Below are 17287 nucleotides of genomic sequence, written 5' to 3' on the forward strand. Positions count from 1 at the left end.
AAGTGGTTTATTTGGTTACAATATGATTAAAAAGATTTTTTAGAGACGTCTCTAGTACAATTCGATCAGGAAAAATTAAAAAATAATAATAAACATGAAAATAAAAGTAGTACTGATTAGTACTTCATGAGAAATATTAGTTTACTGCTTATTTTATTAGTCACTCGGAAAATATCTAATGTGGTGTGACTAAGCAATTTGCCAAGATTTCTCGTGAGTATTTCAGAGTTCATAAAATTGCACATAAACTTCTATTTAAAATTCACATACCAACTTGATAAAACTTGTGCAAAAAAATGGAGCTTAAGATAGAGCTGTGCATAAGAAGAAAAAAATTATATAGAGTTGTGTCTCTATACCAAATTAGATCAAGCCTTTGTGTTTGTTTCACAGCAAACTTTCAGAAATAATTATCATGTCCATATGTATGAACCAAGAGAAATGTCCAATAATCTTATACTGCTGGTAGCTTTAAGATTACAGTTTGCAACTCTCATACAGATTGTACCTTATCGTATGCGTGAGCAACAGCAGGGTATCCTGTGCGTCCTGCGGCTCAGTTCTTCTGACAGTGTCCTCGTGTTGTTGGCGTCTGACGTCACACCCGGTGTGTGGGGGCTTGTCTTGCGTCTGCCAATCACTGCTTAGACAATTGTTAGTATACAGAATACCTTCTTGCATCCGATACTAGGTATACAGATTTCTTCTTGTTTCTGATACTTAGTACTTATTAGGTATCGATCAGCGGAGATGTATCTTATGAAGATAGATTCACCTGCACTTAGTGCTGTTAGCACGCAGGTTCCGATGATGTTTCTCTTTAGTGTCCTTTGGTAACAATCAACCCGGGTTGGTTCAATCGGCTCAAAGAATAGTGGAGTCAAGTATGCAGTCTTTAACTTCTACGCGTTTCACTCCCTCCAGGAGCTTTATCAAGAATGATTTGGACTGTTTGACTCCTCTCTTTAATAGGTGTATCCTGTTTCCCATTGGTTCATAGTAATCTCGTAGTTAAGGTGGTATCATTTATTTGCACTTGCTCCTTATACATTGCTCCATTATATTGCTTATCATAAATTTGACCAAACATATTTAATTATCAAGTTCTAAGGTTACCATAAAACAATTTTTTATTTATTTTAATCTAGACCAATAAAATTTTGTAAAAATTAGACCAAATATATTAGGAATAAATGAAAATATAGGAGCATAGAGAATACATGTTATTGGGGAAATAAAATTATTGTGTTTAGGATGCATGAAAAATATATTCTCTAATCAAGAAGAAATGGTGAGATATCCAGTTCTGAATTTAAACCTGTAGGGAATAGCGTGTCAAATTTAAAGATATACTCTGCCTCTTTTAGAAGCAGTTTCTTCTGTATATCCCCACCTCTCCAGTGTTTTTCTACTTTGTATATACCCCAATAAGATAGATCTTTTGTGTTGCCCTTATGTATGGTTTTAAAATGTTTATAAAGATGTGTGTCTTCCATTCCATTCTCTATATTGTTGAGATGTTCCCTGATTCTATCTCTCAGAGTTCTCTTAGTTTCTCCAAAATAAAAAAGATTGCAAGTGCATTTTAGGACATAAATAATGCCTTTATGTGAGCATCTTATGAGTTCTTTGATTAGTATGGTATTGTTAGGACCTATTTTAATCTACTCAAGTACTCTACTCAAGTACTCAACATCTTAAATACTTTCCAGTGGGAAGATGATATGTATTTAGCCACCTGTGACGTAACGTCACTATACACAGTGATAGACCATAAAAAGGGAATGGAGGCAATCAACCACTATCTAACAAAAGACACAGACATGCCAGAAATACATAAGGAATTTATTTTAATGAGCATTAAATTTATCCTAGAGAACAACTATTTCTCCTTTAATAACAAGTTTTATCTCCAAATAGAAGGAACAGCAATGGGTACAAGGTTTGCACCTAGCTATGCCAATCTCTTCATGGGTCTCTGGGAAGAAAATTTCTTTGGATCCGGCGGCTATGGTGCAAACCTTGTACTCTACAAAAGGTACATAGATGACCTTATAATAATTTGGAAAGGGCAGGAAACCGATTTAATTCAAATGTTTGAAAAAATGAACCAAAATAATTTAGGTCTGCATTTTACACATAACCAAAGTAAAGAGGCAATTACTTTCCTAGATTTGGAAATCATGGCACTGGGCAATAAGATAGAGACAAAAACATATTTCAAACAAGTTGATTGTAACAATTATTTGCATGCCAAAAGTTGTCATCTGGACGCTTGGAAAGACAACATACCAATAGGGCAGTGTCTCAGAGTCCGAAAAAACTGCTCTAGGATGGCAGATTTTGAAGACCAGGCAGGAACACTAATTGAAAGATTCAACTCAAGAGGCTATAACACAACACATACCAAAAAAGCATTAGAAAGGGCTAAAAATACTAATAGGGAATCACTACTAGTATACAAAGAAAAAACAAATATAGACGAAAATATAATAAAAATTCCCTTCATAACTGATTACCACATTGACCATAATGTGGTGAAAAAAATTATAAAAAAGCATTGGCATCTCATCAAGGAAGACAATATCCTGGGTGAAAAAGTTACAGATAACCCCAGTTTTGTTTTCAAAAATGCGAGTAATTTAAAATCAGCCCTTGCACCCAGTGAACTAAAAAAAAACAAAAACAATAAACTAATACAAAAAGACCTCCATGGACAGAAGCTAACAGGCTTCTTCCCATGTTACACATGTAAGTCATGTAAACACAGCAATAAATCCAATACGATTCAAATAGGTCCTAACAATACCATACTAATCAAAGAACTCATAAGATGCTCACATAAAGGCATTATTTATGTCCTAAAATGCACTTGCAATCTTTTTTATTTTGGAGAAACTAAGAGAACTCTGAGAGATAGAATCAGGGAACATCTCAACAATATAGAGAATGGAATGGAAGACACACATCTTTATAAACATTTTAAAACCATACATAAGGGCAACACAAAAGATCTATCTTATTGGGGTATATACAAAGTAGAAAAACACTGGAGAGGTGGGGATATACAGAAGAAACTGCTTCTAAAAGAGGCAGAGTATATCTTTAAATTTGACACGCTATTCCCTACAGGTTTAAATTCAGAACTGGATATCTCACCATTTCTTCTTGATTAGAGAATATATTTTTCATGCATCCTAAACACAATAATTTTATTTCCCCAATAACATGTATTCTCTATGCTCCTATATTTTCATTTATTCCTAATATATTTGGTCTAATTTTTACAAAATTTTATTGGTCTAGATTAAAATAAATAAAAAATTGTTTTATGGTAACCTTAGAACTTGATAATTAAATATGTTTGGTCAAATTTATGATAAGCAATATAATGGAGCAATGTATAAGGAGCAAGTGCAAATAAATGATACCACCTTAACTACGAGATTACTATGAACCAATGGGAAACAGGATACACCTATTAAAGAGAGGAGTCAAACAGTCCAAATCATTCTTGATAAAGCTCCTGGAGGGAGTGAAACGCGTAGAAGTTAAAGACTGCATACTTGACTCCACTATTCTTTGAGCCGATTGAACCAACCCGGGTTGATTGTTACCAAAGGACACTAAAGAGAAACATCATCGGAACCTGCGTGCTAACAGCACTAAGTGCAGGTGAATCTATCTTCATAAGATACATCTCCGCTGATCGGTACCTAATAAGTACTAAGTATCAGAAACAAGAAGAAATCTGTATACCTAGTATCGGATGCAAGAAGGTATTCTGTATACTAACAATTGTCTAAGCAGTGATTGGCAGACGCAAGACAAGCCCCCACACACCGGGTGTGACGTCAGACGCCAACAACACGAGGACACTGTCAGAAGAACTGAGCCGCAGGACGCACAGGATACCCTGCTGTTGCTCACGCATACGATAAGGTACAATCTGTATGAGAGTTGCAAACTGTAATCTTAAAGCTACCAGCAGTATAAGATTATTGGACATTTCTCTTGGTTCATACATATGGACATGATAATTATTTCTGAAAGTTTGCTGTGAAACAAACACAAAGGCTTGATCTAATTTGGTATAGAGACACAACTCTATATAATTTTTTTCTTCTTATGCAAGCTCTATCTTAAGCTCCATTTTTTTGCACAAGTTTTATCAAGTTGGTATGTGAATTTTAAATAGAAGTTTATGTGCAATTTTATGAACTCTGAAATACTCACGAGAAATCTTGGCAAATTGCTTAGTCACACCACATTAGATATTTTCCGAGTGACTAATAAAATAAGCAGTAAACTAATATTTCTCATGAAGTACTAATCAGTACTACTTTTATTTTCATGTTTATTATTATTTTTTAATTTTTCCTGATCGAATTGTACTAGAGACGTCTCTAAAAAATCTTTTTAATCATATTGTAACCAAATAAACCACTTGTTTTTTAGAAACTTTTTTTGATCTGATTTTATCAACACTTTAAACATTTATCACGGATATCTATCACAGATAATAATTTCACACAAGTATCTTCAGCTATTAGCGCCCTTACAAAACCTCTCCTCTTTCCACTATAAATAAAATTGCCAATGTCTAGATGTGATAAAAAGGAAGAAAAGTCTTCCATCATTAATATAAAAAGAGGTATACATTTCAATATAGTGTATTTTTCTCTAGTTTTTAATATATCGTGTCATAATTATATAATATAAGCAAGATATTTTAGCTTATAAGTATTGACAAGACTTTTAATTAAATAGTAAGCAGATACAGTATATTTAGTTAAGATATACATATTCTGCAATAATATATATACACAATAATATATATGCATATATATCAGGAATTACTTAAGCCAAGGTTATAAATGATTCTGTAATTGTGAAATAGATAATACAACAAAGTGTATAGAATATCCTAGGTGTACGTGCTACAATTTGCTTGTGTGGAAATGAGAGAAGAGTGTTAGCAAAGCTGTCTTTATATTTTGAAATATCCTTATAACTTAATTTAACTAAGGGTGAATCAAATGAAACGTGCATGTGTAAATTAGTGAGAATAAAGAAAATTAATATGTGTGCAAATATTTTTGTGGACTTAAAGAAAAATTACTTTGGCATGATACATAAATCATGTATATATGCTGCTTGTGAAGTTTGAAAGTATGTGAGTTAATAAATCCACTATTTATTGTGGATGAAATTAAAATTAAAGTAGTAAATCACTAGAATAAAAGTGAAATATTTGTGGAAACATATTGAGGTGTGTTTGTCATAATGATAATATCCATATCACAATATGCCCTTTTAAAACCAGATGTTTGAGATCAACTAACCATATATTTATTTAGTTGTCAAATGATATTAGCATAACTACAAATATACAGTGTAGTTATTATACTCATTTAATCCTGAAGGATGTACTGTATTTAACAAATGTATCCAGCGGCATTCTGCCTTTAGTAATTCATTTTCTAGACTGCCTCCTCTAATGCCAATAGATATTTTCTGTAATACAGAGAATTTGAGTCGATTAAATTGACTTTTGTGTTTCAATAAAAAATGTTTGGCAACACTGGTGATTTTTTTCCCGTTCTGAAGATCCTTTTCTGCATTTTTTATGTTAGTTTTGTGTTCCAATATTCTTACACGTGCCTCTCTGGTTGTCATACCTACATAGGCTTTTTCACATTCACAATAAATAACATAAATTACTCCTGTGGACCTGCATGTAAAATGTTGTTTTAGCTTATGGATCGTACCATATTTATCTTTGATGTCTTTTATTTTTTTGACAAAAGGACATGCCATACAGGTACAACATGGGTACATTCCAGGATCAGTGTCGCTTTTCTTAGGAGTATGCACATAATGGCTTTTTACCAATTGGTCTTTGAGGTTTCTGGGTCTCTTGTACCCAATTTTTATTCGATCTCCTTTTATGTCTTTGAGATCAGGGTCATTTCCAAGAATAAACCAGTTCTCATTTAGTAATTTAATCACATGATGCATTTGAGGGTTGTAAGTTGTTATTAACCTTGGAATATTGTTAGAGGTATCTTTCTTTCTAGGATGAAGAAGTGTTTCTCTTTCAGTTTTGAGTGCCTTGAATTTAGCCTTTTTAACAGACCTTTTACTATAGCCTCTTTGAAGTAGTCTTGTTGTCAATTGCTTGCTTTCATTTTCAAATATTGTAGCGTTTGAGCAATTTCTCCTAAGTCATAGGAACTCCCCATATGGTATTGCCTTAAGTGTACTCAATGGGTGTGCAGTAGTCTCATGTATTAATGTGTTGGTAGATGTCTCCTTTCTGAAGACTTTAGTTTGGATGGTTCCATCAATATTTTTGGTAATTGTTAAGTCCAGGAAGTTGATTTCTTGTAATTCAGCTTGATATGTTAATTTAATGTTAAGGTTGTTTTTATTTAGTTCAGATAAGAATTTATCTAGAAGTTCACGTGTGCCTTCCCATATAAAAAGCACATCATCAATGTACCTTAACCAGAGTGCTACATGATTTGTAAATTCTTCCATATTTTCTGAGAACACAATTTTTTGTTCCCAGAACCCTAAAAATAAGTTGGCATATGTCGGGGCACACGAGGTGCCCATTGCCGTGCCTTCTGTCTGCAGGAAGAAACAATCTTTAAATTTAGATATATTATGAGTGAGTACATATCTTAGGAGTGATATAACAAATTCATTGTGTTCTTTATTGTCAGACACATTAGTGGATAAAAAGTTTTTGATTGCTTGTATACCATCATCATGTCTTATACTAGTGTATAAAGATTCTATGTCTGCAGTAATAAGCCATGTGTCCTGTTTGAGATGTAGGTTTTGTAAGATCTGTAACACTTCCATCGTGTCGCGGACATAAGATGGTAAGGTGGTCAAATATTCCCTTAATCTCTGATCAACGTATTTACTTGCAGCCTCAGTTAAGTTATTATTTCCGGTCTTCTGGGAAGCTTAGGCAGATTTTTATGTACTTTTGGCAAGAAATATATAGTTGCTAGAGTGGGATTTTTTGTGTCAGAAAGTCTTTTTCAGTCTTGGAAATAATCCCATCTTTCCATGTCCTTAAGATGAATTTGTTATATTGATCCATATATTCTAATTGATTGCAACAGCCAATAGGATTTTTTCAACTTTAATTCCGATTGGCTGATAGAATTCTATCAGCCAATCGGAATCTTAGGGATGCCATTTTGGATGACGTCATTTAAAGGAACCTTCATTCGTTGGTAGTCGGAAGGAAGAGGATGCTCCTCGTCAGATGTCTTGAAGATGGAGCCGCTCTGCGCCGGATGGATGAAGATAGAAGATGCCGTCTGGGTGAAGACGTCTGCGGGCATGGATGAAGACTTTGGCCACTTCGTTGAGGACTTCTCCCGGCTTCTTGGAGGATGAATGTCGGATCTTCAAAACTGTAAGTAAATCTTCTGGGGTTAGTGTTAGGTTTTTTTAAGGGTGTATTGGGTGGGTTTTAGTTTTAGATTAGGACTTGGTCCTGCAATAGAGCTAAATGCCCTTTTTAGGGCAATGCCCATCCAAATGCCCTTTTCAGGGCAATGGGGGGATTAGGTTTTTTTAGTTATGCTTTTATTTCGGGGGTTGGTTGTGTGGGTGGTGGGTTTTACTGTTGGGGGGGTATTTGTATTTTTTTTTTACAGGTAAAAGAGCTGATTTCTTGGGGGGCAATGCCCCGCAAAAGGCCCTTTTAAGGGCTATTTGTAGTTTATTGTAGGTTAGGTTTTTTTTATTTTGGGGGGTTTATTTTCATAGGGCCCTTAGATTAGGTATAATTAGTTTAAAGCTTTGATAATTTCTTTTGTAATTTAGTTTTTTGTAACTTTGTAATTTTTTAGTGTAGATTTAAATTATTTGAGTAGGGTTAGGTGTTTAAATATATAATATAGTTATTTTAATTTGTAGTTTAATGTAATTTAGTATAACAGGGTAGATTAATTATTAATTTAATATATTTTAATGTACTTTTATTATAATAGTTAGAATAGGTTAATTATTAGTTTAATATAGTTTAATATAATTTTATTATAATAGTTAGAATAGGTTAATTATTAGTTTAATTTTAATCTAAAGGTAAGTTTAAATTTATTATAAGATAAGGATGAGTTAATATTTAATAAAAAGTTAGCGGGTTGTTAGGTTTAGGGATTTATAGGTTAATTTAGTTTATGGCGATGTGGGGGGCTGGCGGTTTAGGGATTAATACATTTATTTAGTTGCGGTGGGCTCCAGGAGCGGCAGGATAGGGGTTAATAACTTTATGTAGGTGGCAGCAGTGTAGGGGGTGGCAGATTAGGGGTTAATAAGTATAATGTAGGTGTCGGCGGTGTCGGGCGGTAGATTAGGGGTTAATAAGTATAATGTAGGGGGCGGCAGATTAGGGGTGTTTAGACTCGGGGTACATGTTAGGATGTTAGGTGTAAACATAACTTTTATTTTCCCATAGGAATCAATGGGATATCGGGCAGCAGCGAACATGAGCTTTCGCTGCTTTCAGACTCCATTGATTCCTATAGCATCCGCCACCTCCAGGGCGGCGGATTGAAAACCAGGTACGCTGGGCTGGAATAGTGCCGAGCGCACCTGGTAGATATTTGTTAAATAGCAAAAGTAGTCAGTGCCGAATTTGCATTCGGAACATCTGTAGTGACGTAAGAATCGATCTGTGTCAGACTGAGACCGGCAGATCGTATGTTACGTCACAAAATTCTACTTTTGCCGGTCTGTAGGCTTTGATAAATAAGAGGAATCAGGCTCGCCACAATTACGCTGCGGAATTCCAGCGTATTTGCAGTTGACGGCTTGATAAATAGGCCCCATGGTAACAACAATAATGAGAAGAGGCCTATGTAAATAGGTACTAACATCAACCAAAATTCTATTATAAATATATGAACCGCATTTGGTTATTAGTGAACTTTTCTACACTTGAAGATGTTCTTAAAGAGACAGAAACACCATTAAATTAACATCCATAGTGAGAAGAGACCTATGTGAATGAATATTAGTATCAACAAGAATCTTTTAATAATTATAACAACAACATTTGGGTTGTTACAGATATGTAGCCATTTCATCATTTTCCAACAGAGAATTTGTATTTACTGTTGGATTGTGCAGCTTTTATAATATTTTTATTGTTTAGAAACAGTTCTTTTACTTCAGAACAGTTGTAGGGAATGTTACAGAAAATGCAAAGTTCACTTCTCACTGATTCCACGCACAGTCTGTTTAGTTCATCTGACCACACATTGTTCATGACACTGAAAAAACTATTCCAAATAGTTAGTCCAATAAAAAAGTATCATTGCTCAAAAAAAAAAAAAAGCTTATAAAACTTATAAATGTATAATTAGTCCAATAAAAAGTATCATTGTTCAATGCAATACTCTTGTTATGTTGAGACATATATATAAAATTCAACTCAATCTTTATTTTAGTGAGTACATCCGACGTTTCAGCCCACATCTGGGCCTTTCTCAAGGTAACTGACTCACTCCCATCTTCTCCCTATATACTCACCACTGATTGCACAATGATTGTCAGGTGCCAATACCTGCTGTGTCTCCCATACAATGTTATTTTCCCTCTTACCTGGAGTCATATCGCCATCTACTGGACAGCAAGATTATGGTAAACCTTTTACCTTTACACATAGTATTTTTCTCAGCTCTGTAGGGAGGAACATAATATTCAGGTATTGACCCCTCTGGGCAATCACATGCTTACATCTTTCAAACATTTAAATATATTCATATACATTTCAAATACATCTTCACCAGAAATAATGTTTTTTCCTGGACACGTTATATTATAGAAAACATGTTAGGGACAGGTTTGTGTTAAGCCCTTTTGGTGTTATTGTGTCTGGTTCCACTATCCATTGGGGTAACAGCCTTTTTCTGTTTCCACCCCTCTTTAATTTTGGAATCTGGTCAATAGGGCTACATCTCAAGCTGGAAACTGGGTGTTTGTGATCTAAAAAATGCTGTGCCACAGGCTGATCTGTCTTGCCTGTGCCCAATGCCTGTCTAGTGCTGGATCTGTGTACTGCCATCCGCTCTTTCAGCATACACTTTGTTTTCCAACATACATTTCTCTACTATATATATATATATATATATATGTGTATGTATGTATATATGTGTGTGAAGATGTGTATATAAACTTTTTGTAAGGTGTGCTAAAAAAACTAATTATGCATTGGTATTTAAACATAATCAGGGAGACTGACCATCTCCCATTGGTTTAAGCACCCCACCCAAGTTCAGGTGTGCTCATGATAGTGAGTAATAGAGTTGTGAATATTAAGCCAGGGAGTCTCATTCTATTATGAAGAGTAAAAGCAGGAATGTTTCAGTCCTCTGAGGCAAAGGACTGTAGTGTTAGAACCAGTCTATATTGGGACACCTTGTAAGTGGTGACTGGCTAAGCAAAATATGGCCATATTGTGTGACTAAGACCCCAATTTTATTTAAAAAGAATAGTTGTCTCTTGGGGCCCGATCCGATAAACTGCGTATTTTTCGGCGCAAGCAAGGGAACCCGCGCCGCCCGTAGTTTCACCTCGCACATCAGGGTATTACATATATGGCGCCGGCAGTTGCTAAAGTGCCGTAAGTCAGACAAACTAGCGATGTCCAGAAATAAGCGTAACTACAAATTTCTGGAGTCGCCAGTGACTTACGGCACTTTAGAAACTGCCTGCGACTAAAAAAAACTAACTAAAGTATAAAATCTCCCGTAACTGTCTAACACGCCTCCCAAAAATAGCCCGACACGTATACCCCTATATCCGCAATCCCCCCTCTCACTCCTAATAATAAATGTATTAACCCCTAGACCGACAACCCCCCACAACGCAATAAGCCTAATTATTAACCCCTAAACTGCCATAGCCCACACCGCAATGAACCTATCCTAGTATTAACCCCTAAACTGCCGCTCCCGGACCCCGCCACACCTAAATAAAGTGTTTAACCCCTAAACCACTGCTCCCGGACCTAACTAAAGTATTCCTATTAAACAAAAAATAGAATTGACCTCGCATTCTAATGGCTGATCCAATGAGCCAATAGGATTGAACTTCAATCCGATTGGCTGATTAAATCAACCAATCGGATTTTTCCTACCTTAATTCTGATTGGCTGATAGAATCCTATCAGCCAATTGGAATTTGAGGGACGCCATCTTGGATGACGTCATTTAAAGGACCAGCCATTCGTCAAGTAGTCGTCGGCCGAGGAGGATGTTCCGCGCCGGAGGTCTTCAAGATGGAGCCGCTCATCGCCGCAAGGATGAAGATAGAAGATGCCGCTTGGATGAAGACTTCTGCCGGATGGAGGACCTCTTCTGCCCCGATCGGATGAAGACTTCTGCCGGTCCAGATGTCCTCTTCTGCCGCATCGGATGACCAGTGGTGCCCGGCTGGGTGAAGACGGCTCAAGGTAGGGTGATCTTCAATGTTGTAGTGTTAGGTTTATTTAAGAGGGGGATCGGGTGGGTTTTAGAGTAGGGGTGTGTGGGTGGTGGGTTGTAATGTTGGGAGGTATAATATATTTTTTTTTACAGGTAAAAGAGCTGATTACTTTGGGGCAATGCCCCGCAAAAAACCCTTTTAAGGGCTGGTAAAAGAGCTGGTTACTTTGTAATTTAGTTTAGGGTAGGGAAATTTTATTATTTTGGGGGGCTTTTTTATTTTATTAGGGGGCTTAGATTAGGTGTAATTAGATTAAACTTCTTGTAATATTTTTTTATTTTTTGTGATTTAGTGTTTTTTTTTGTAATATAGTTTAGTTTATTTAATTGTATTTTATATTAGATAATTGTATTTAATTTATTTAATTAATTTATTGATAGTGTAGAGTTAGGTGTATTTGTAACTTAGGTTAGGATTTATTTTACAGGTAATTTTGTAATTATTTTAACTAGGTAGCTATTAAATAGTTATTAACTATTTAATAACTATTGTACCTAGCTAAAATAAATACAAAGTTACCTGTAAAATAAATATAAATCCTAAAATAGCTACAAAGTAATTATTAATTATATTGTAGCTATTTTAGGGTTTATTTTATAGGTAAGTATTTAGTTTTAAATAGGAATACTTTAGTTAATAATATTAATATTATTTATATTTATTTAAATAATAATTAAGTTAGGGGGTGTTAGGGTTAGACTTAGGTTTAGGGGTTAATATATTTAATGTAGGTGGCGGCGGTGTAGGGGAGATCAGATTAGAGGTTAATATATTTAATGTAGGTGGCGGCGGTGTAGGGGGGATCAGATTAGGGGGTAATATATTTAATGTAGGTGGCGGCGGTGTAGGGGGGTCAGATTAGGGGGTAATAAATTTAATGTAGGTGGCGGCGGGTTTCGAGAGCGGCGATTTAGGGGTTAAACACTTTATTTAGTGGTGGTGGGCTCCGGGAGCGGCGGTTTAGGGGTTAAACACTTTATTAGGTATTGCGGTGGGGGATTGCGGTTGACAGGTAGATAGACATTGCGCATGCGTTAGGTGTTAGGGGTTTTTTTTGTAGGCATTTTAGGGAGTTACGGTGCTCCAATACTCAGCGCAAGGCCTGCTACGGGTGCATTTTATGGCGAGGTGAAAATGGAGTAAGTTTTCTCCATTTTTGCCACGTAAGGCCTTGCGCTGGATATTGGATACCAAATTGCGCAGTTTTATATGTTAGCCTATGGGAGTAAAATTTGCAGGCGACGGGTGTAATATACGGGCGTAAGTTGTATGCTACGCCGTATATGTGATATCAAACTAGCGCAAAATTTGGCGTCACCGGCTTTTGCGGGCGACGCTGCATATCGGATCAGGCCCTTGATGTTGTTTGCAGGCAATTTTTTGCAGCAGTTCCAAAAATATGTTGTGCTTTTGAAAATGGATGTGCGCCAATACCTTTTTGTTTGTGTGTATATATATATATATATATATATATATATATATGTATATGTAATCAATGTAAATATTTGCATAGGCCTAGATTTGGAGTTCGGCGGTAAAAGGGCTGTTAACGCTCCGCGGGTTTTTTTCTGGCCGCACCATAAAATTAACTCTGGTATCGAGAGTCCAAAAAAATGCTGCGTTAGGCTCCAAAAAAGGAGCGTAGAGCATTTTTACCGCAAATGCAACTCTCGATACCAGAGTTGCTTACGGACGCGGCCAGCCTCAAAAACGTGCTCGTGCACGATTCTCCCATAGGAAACAATGGGGCTGTTTGAGCTGAAAAAAAACCTAACACCTGCAAAAAAGCCGCGTTCAGCTCCTAACGCAGCCCCATTGTTTCCTATGGGAAAACACTTCCTACGTCTGCACCTAACACCCTAACATGTACCCCGAGTCTAAACACCCCTAACCTTACACTTATTAACCCCTATTCTGCCGCCCCCGCTATCGCTGACCCCTGCATTACACTTTTAACCCCTAATCTGCCGCTCCGTAAACCGCCGCCACCTACGTTATCCCTATGTACCCCTAATCTGCTGCCCTAACATCGCCGACCCCTATGTTATATTTATTAACCCCTAATCTGCCCCCCACAACGTCGCCGACACCTGCCTACACTTATTAACCCCTAATCTGCCGAGCGGACCTGAGCGCTACTATAATAAAGTTATTAACCCCTAATCCGCCTCACTAACCCTATCATAAATAGTATTAACCCCTAATCTGCCCTCCCTAACATCGCCGACACCTAACTTCAATTATTAACCCCTAATCTGCCGACCGGAGCTCACCGCTATTCTAATAAATGGATTAACCCCTAAAGCTAAGTCTAACCCTAACACTAACACCCCCCTAAGTTAAATATAATTTTATTCTAACGAAATAAATTAACTCTTATTAAATAACTTATTCCTATTTAAAGCTAAATACTTACCTGTAAAATAAATCCTAATATAGCTACAATATAAATTATAATTATATTATAGCTATTTTAGGATTAATATTTATTTTACAGGCAACTTTGTAATTATTTTAACCAGGTACAATAGCTATTAAATAGTTAAGAACTATTTAATAGTTACCTAGTTAAAATATTTACAAAATTACCTGTAAAATAAATCCTAACCTAAGATATAATTAAACCTAACACTACCCTATCAATAAAATAATTAAATAAACTACCTACAATTACCTACAATTAACCTAACACTACACTATCAATAAATTAAATAAACACAATTGCTACAAATAAATACAATTAAATAAACTATCTAAAGTACAAAAAATAAAAAATAACTAAGTTACAGAAAATAATAAAATATTTACAAACATAAGAAAAATATTACAACAATTTTAAACTAATTACACCTACTCTAAGCCCCCTAATAAAATAACAAAGCCCCCCAAAATAAAAAATTCCCTACCCTATTCTAAATTAAAAAAGTTACAAGCTCTTTTACCTTACCAGCCCTGAACAGGGCCCTTTGCGGGGCATGCCCCAAGAAGTTCAGCTCTTTTGCCTGTAAAAAAAAACATACAATACCCCCCCCCCCAACATTACAACCCACCACCCACATACCCCTAATCTAACCCAAACCCCCCTTAAATAAACCTAACACTAATCCCCTGAAGATCTTCCTACCTTGTCTTCACCATCCAGGTATCACCGATCGGTCCTGGCTCCGATATCTTCATCCAACCCAAGCGGGGGCTAGACATCCACTGAAGAAGTCCAGAAGAGGGTCCAAAGTCTTCCTCCTATCCGGCAAGAAGAGGACATCCGGACCGGCAAACATCTTCTCCAAGCGGCATCTTCTATCTTCTTCCATCCGGAGCGAAGCGGCTGATCTTGAAGACCTCCGGCGCGGATCCATCCTCTTCTTTCGACGTCCAACTGAAGAATGAAGGTTCCTTTAAGGGACGTCATCCAAGATGGCGTCCCTCGAATTCCGATTGGCTGATAGGATTCTATTAGCCAATCGGAATTAAGGTAGGAATTTTCTGATTGGCTGATGGAATCAGCCAATCAGAATCTAGTTCAATCCGATTGGCTGATCCAATCAGCCAATCAGATTGAGCTCGCATTCTATTGGCTGTTCCGATCAGCCAATAGAATGCGAGCTCAATCTGATTGGCTGATTGGATCGGCCAATCGGATTGAACTAGATTCTGATTGGCTGATTCCATCAGCCAATCAGAAAATTCCTACCTTAATTCCGATTGGCTAATAGAATCCTATCAGCCAATCGGAATTCGAGGGACGCCATCTTGGATGACGTCCCTTAAAGGAACCTTCATTCTTCAGTTGGACGTCGAAAGAAGAGGATGGATCCGCGCCGGAGGTCTTCAAGATCAGCCGCTTCGCTCCGGATGGAAGAAGATAGAAGATGCCGCTTGGAGAAGATGTTTGCCGGTCCGGATGTCCTCTTCTTGCCGGATAGGAGGAAGACTTTGGACCCTCTTCTGGACTTCTTCAGTGGATGTCTAGCCCCCGCTTGGGTTGGATGAAGATATCGGAGCCAGGACCGATCGGTGATACCTGGATGGTGAAGACAAGGTAGGAAGATCTTCAGGGGATTAGTGTTAGGTTTATTTAAGGGGGGTTTGGGTTAGATTAGGGGTATGTGGGTGGTGGGTTGTAATGTTGGGGGGGGGGGTATTGTATGTTTTTTTTTACAGGCAAAAGAGCTGAACTTCTTGGGGCATGCCCCGCAAAGGGCCCTGTTCAGGGCTGGTAAGGTAAAAGAGCTTTTAACTTTTTTAATTTAGAATAGGGTAGGGAATTTTTTATTTTGGGGGGCTTTGTTATTTTATTAGGGGGCTTAGAGTAGGTGTAATTAGTTTAAAATTGTTGTAATATTTTTCTTATGTTTGTAAATATTTTATTATTTTCTGTAACTTAGTTATTTTTTATTTTTTGTACTTTAGATAGTTTATTTAATTGTATTTATTTGTAGCAATTGTGTTTATTTAATTTATTGATAGTGTAGTGTTAGGTTAATTGTAGGTAATTGTAGGTAGTTTATTTAATTATTTTATTGATAGGGTAGTGTTAGGTTTAATTATATCTTAGGTTAGGATTTATTTTACAGGTAATTTTGTAAATATTTTAACTAGGTAACTATTAAATAGTTCTTAACTATTTAATAGCTATTGTACCTGGTTAAAATAATTACAAAGTTGCCTGTAAAATAAATATTAATCCTAAAATAGCTATAATATAATTATAATTTATATTGTAGCTATATTAGGGTTTATTTTACAGGTAAGTATTTAGCTTTAAATAGGATTAATTTATTTAATAAGAGTTAATTTATTTCGTTAGATTAAAATTATATTTAAGTTAGGGGGGTGTTAGTGTTAGGGTTAGACATAGCTTTAGGGGTTAATCCATTTATTAGAATAGCGGTGAGCTCCGGTCGGCAGATTAGGGGTTAATAATTGAAGTTAGGTGTCGGCGATGTTAGGGAGGGCAGATTAGGGGTTAATACTATTTATGATAGGGTTAGTGAGGCGGATTAGGGCTTAATAACTTTATTATAGTAGCGCTCAGGTCCGCTCGGCAGATTAGGGGTTAATAAGTGTAGGCAGGTGTCGGCGACGTTGAGGGGGGCAGATTAGGGGTTAATAAATATAACATAGGGGTCGGCGGTGTTAGGGGCAGCAGATTAGGGGTACATAGGGATAACGTAGGTGGCGGCGCTTTGCGGTCGGTAGATTAGGGGTTAATTATTTTAAGTAGCTGGCGGCGATGTTGTGGGGGGCAAGTTAGGGGTTAAGAAATATAATATAGGGGTCGGCGGTGTTAGGGGCAGCAGATTAGGGGTACATAAGTATAACGTAGGTGGCGGTCGGCAGATTAGGGGTTAAAATTTTTAATCGAGTGGCGGCGATGTGGGGGGAGCTCGGTTTAGGGGTACATAGGTAGTTTATGGGTGTTAGTGTACTTTAGGGTACAGTAGTTAAGAGCTTTATAAACCGGCGTTAGCCAGAAAGCTCTTAACTCCTGCTATTTTTCTGTGGCTGGAATCTTGTCGTTAGAGCTCTAACGCTCACTGCAGAAACGACTCTAAATACCGGAGTTAGGAAGATCCCATTGAAAAGATAGGATACGCAAATGGCGTAGGGGGATCTGCGGTATGGAAAAGTCGCGGCTGAAAAGTGAGCGTTAGACCCTTACCTACATGACTCTAAATACCGGCGGTAGCCTAAAACCAGCGTTAGGAGCCTCTAACGCTGGTTTTCACGGCTACCGCCGAACTCCAAATCTAGGTCATAGGAAATT

This window comes from Bombina bombina, chromosome 7 (assembly GCF_027579735.1).
Source record: "Bombina bombina isolate aBomBom1 chromosome 7, aBomBom1.pri, whole genome shotgun sequence".
Lineage (NCBI taxonomy): Eukaryota > Metazoa > Chordata > Amphibia > Anura > Bombinatoridae > Bombina > Bombina bombina.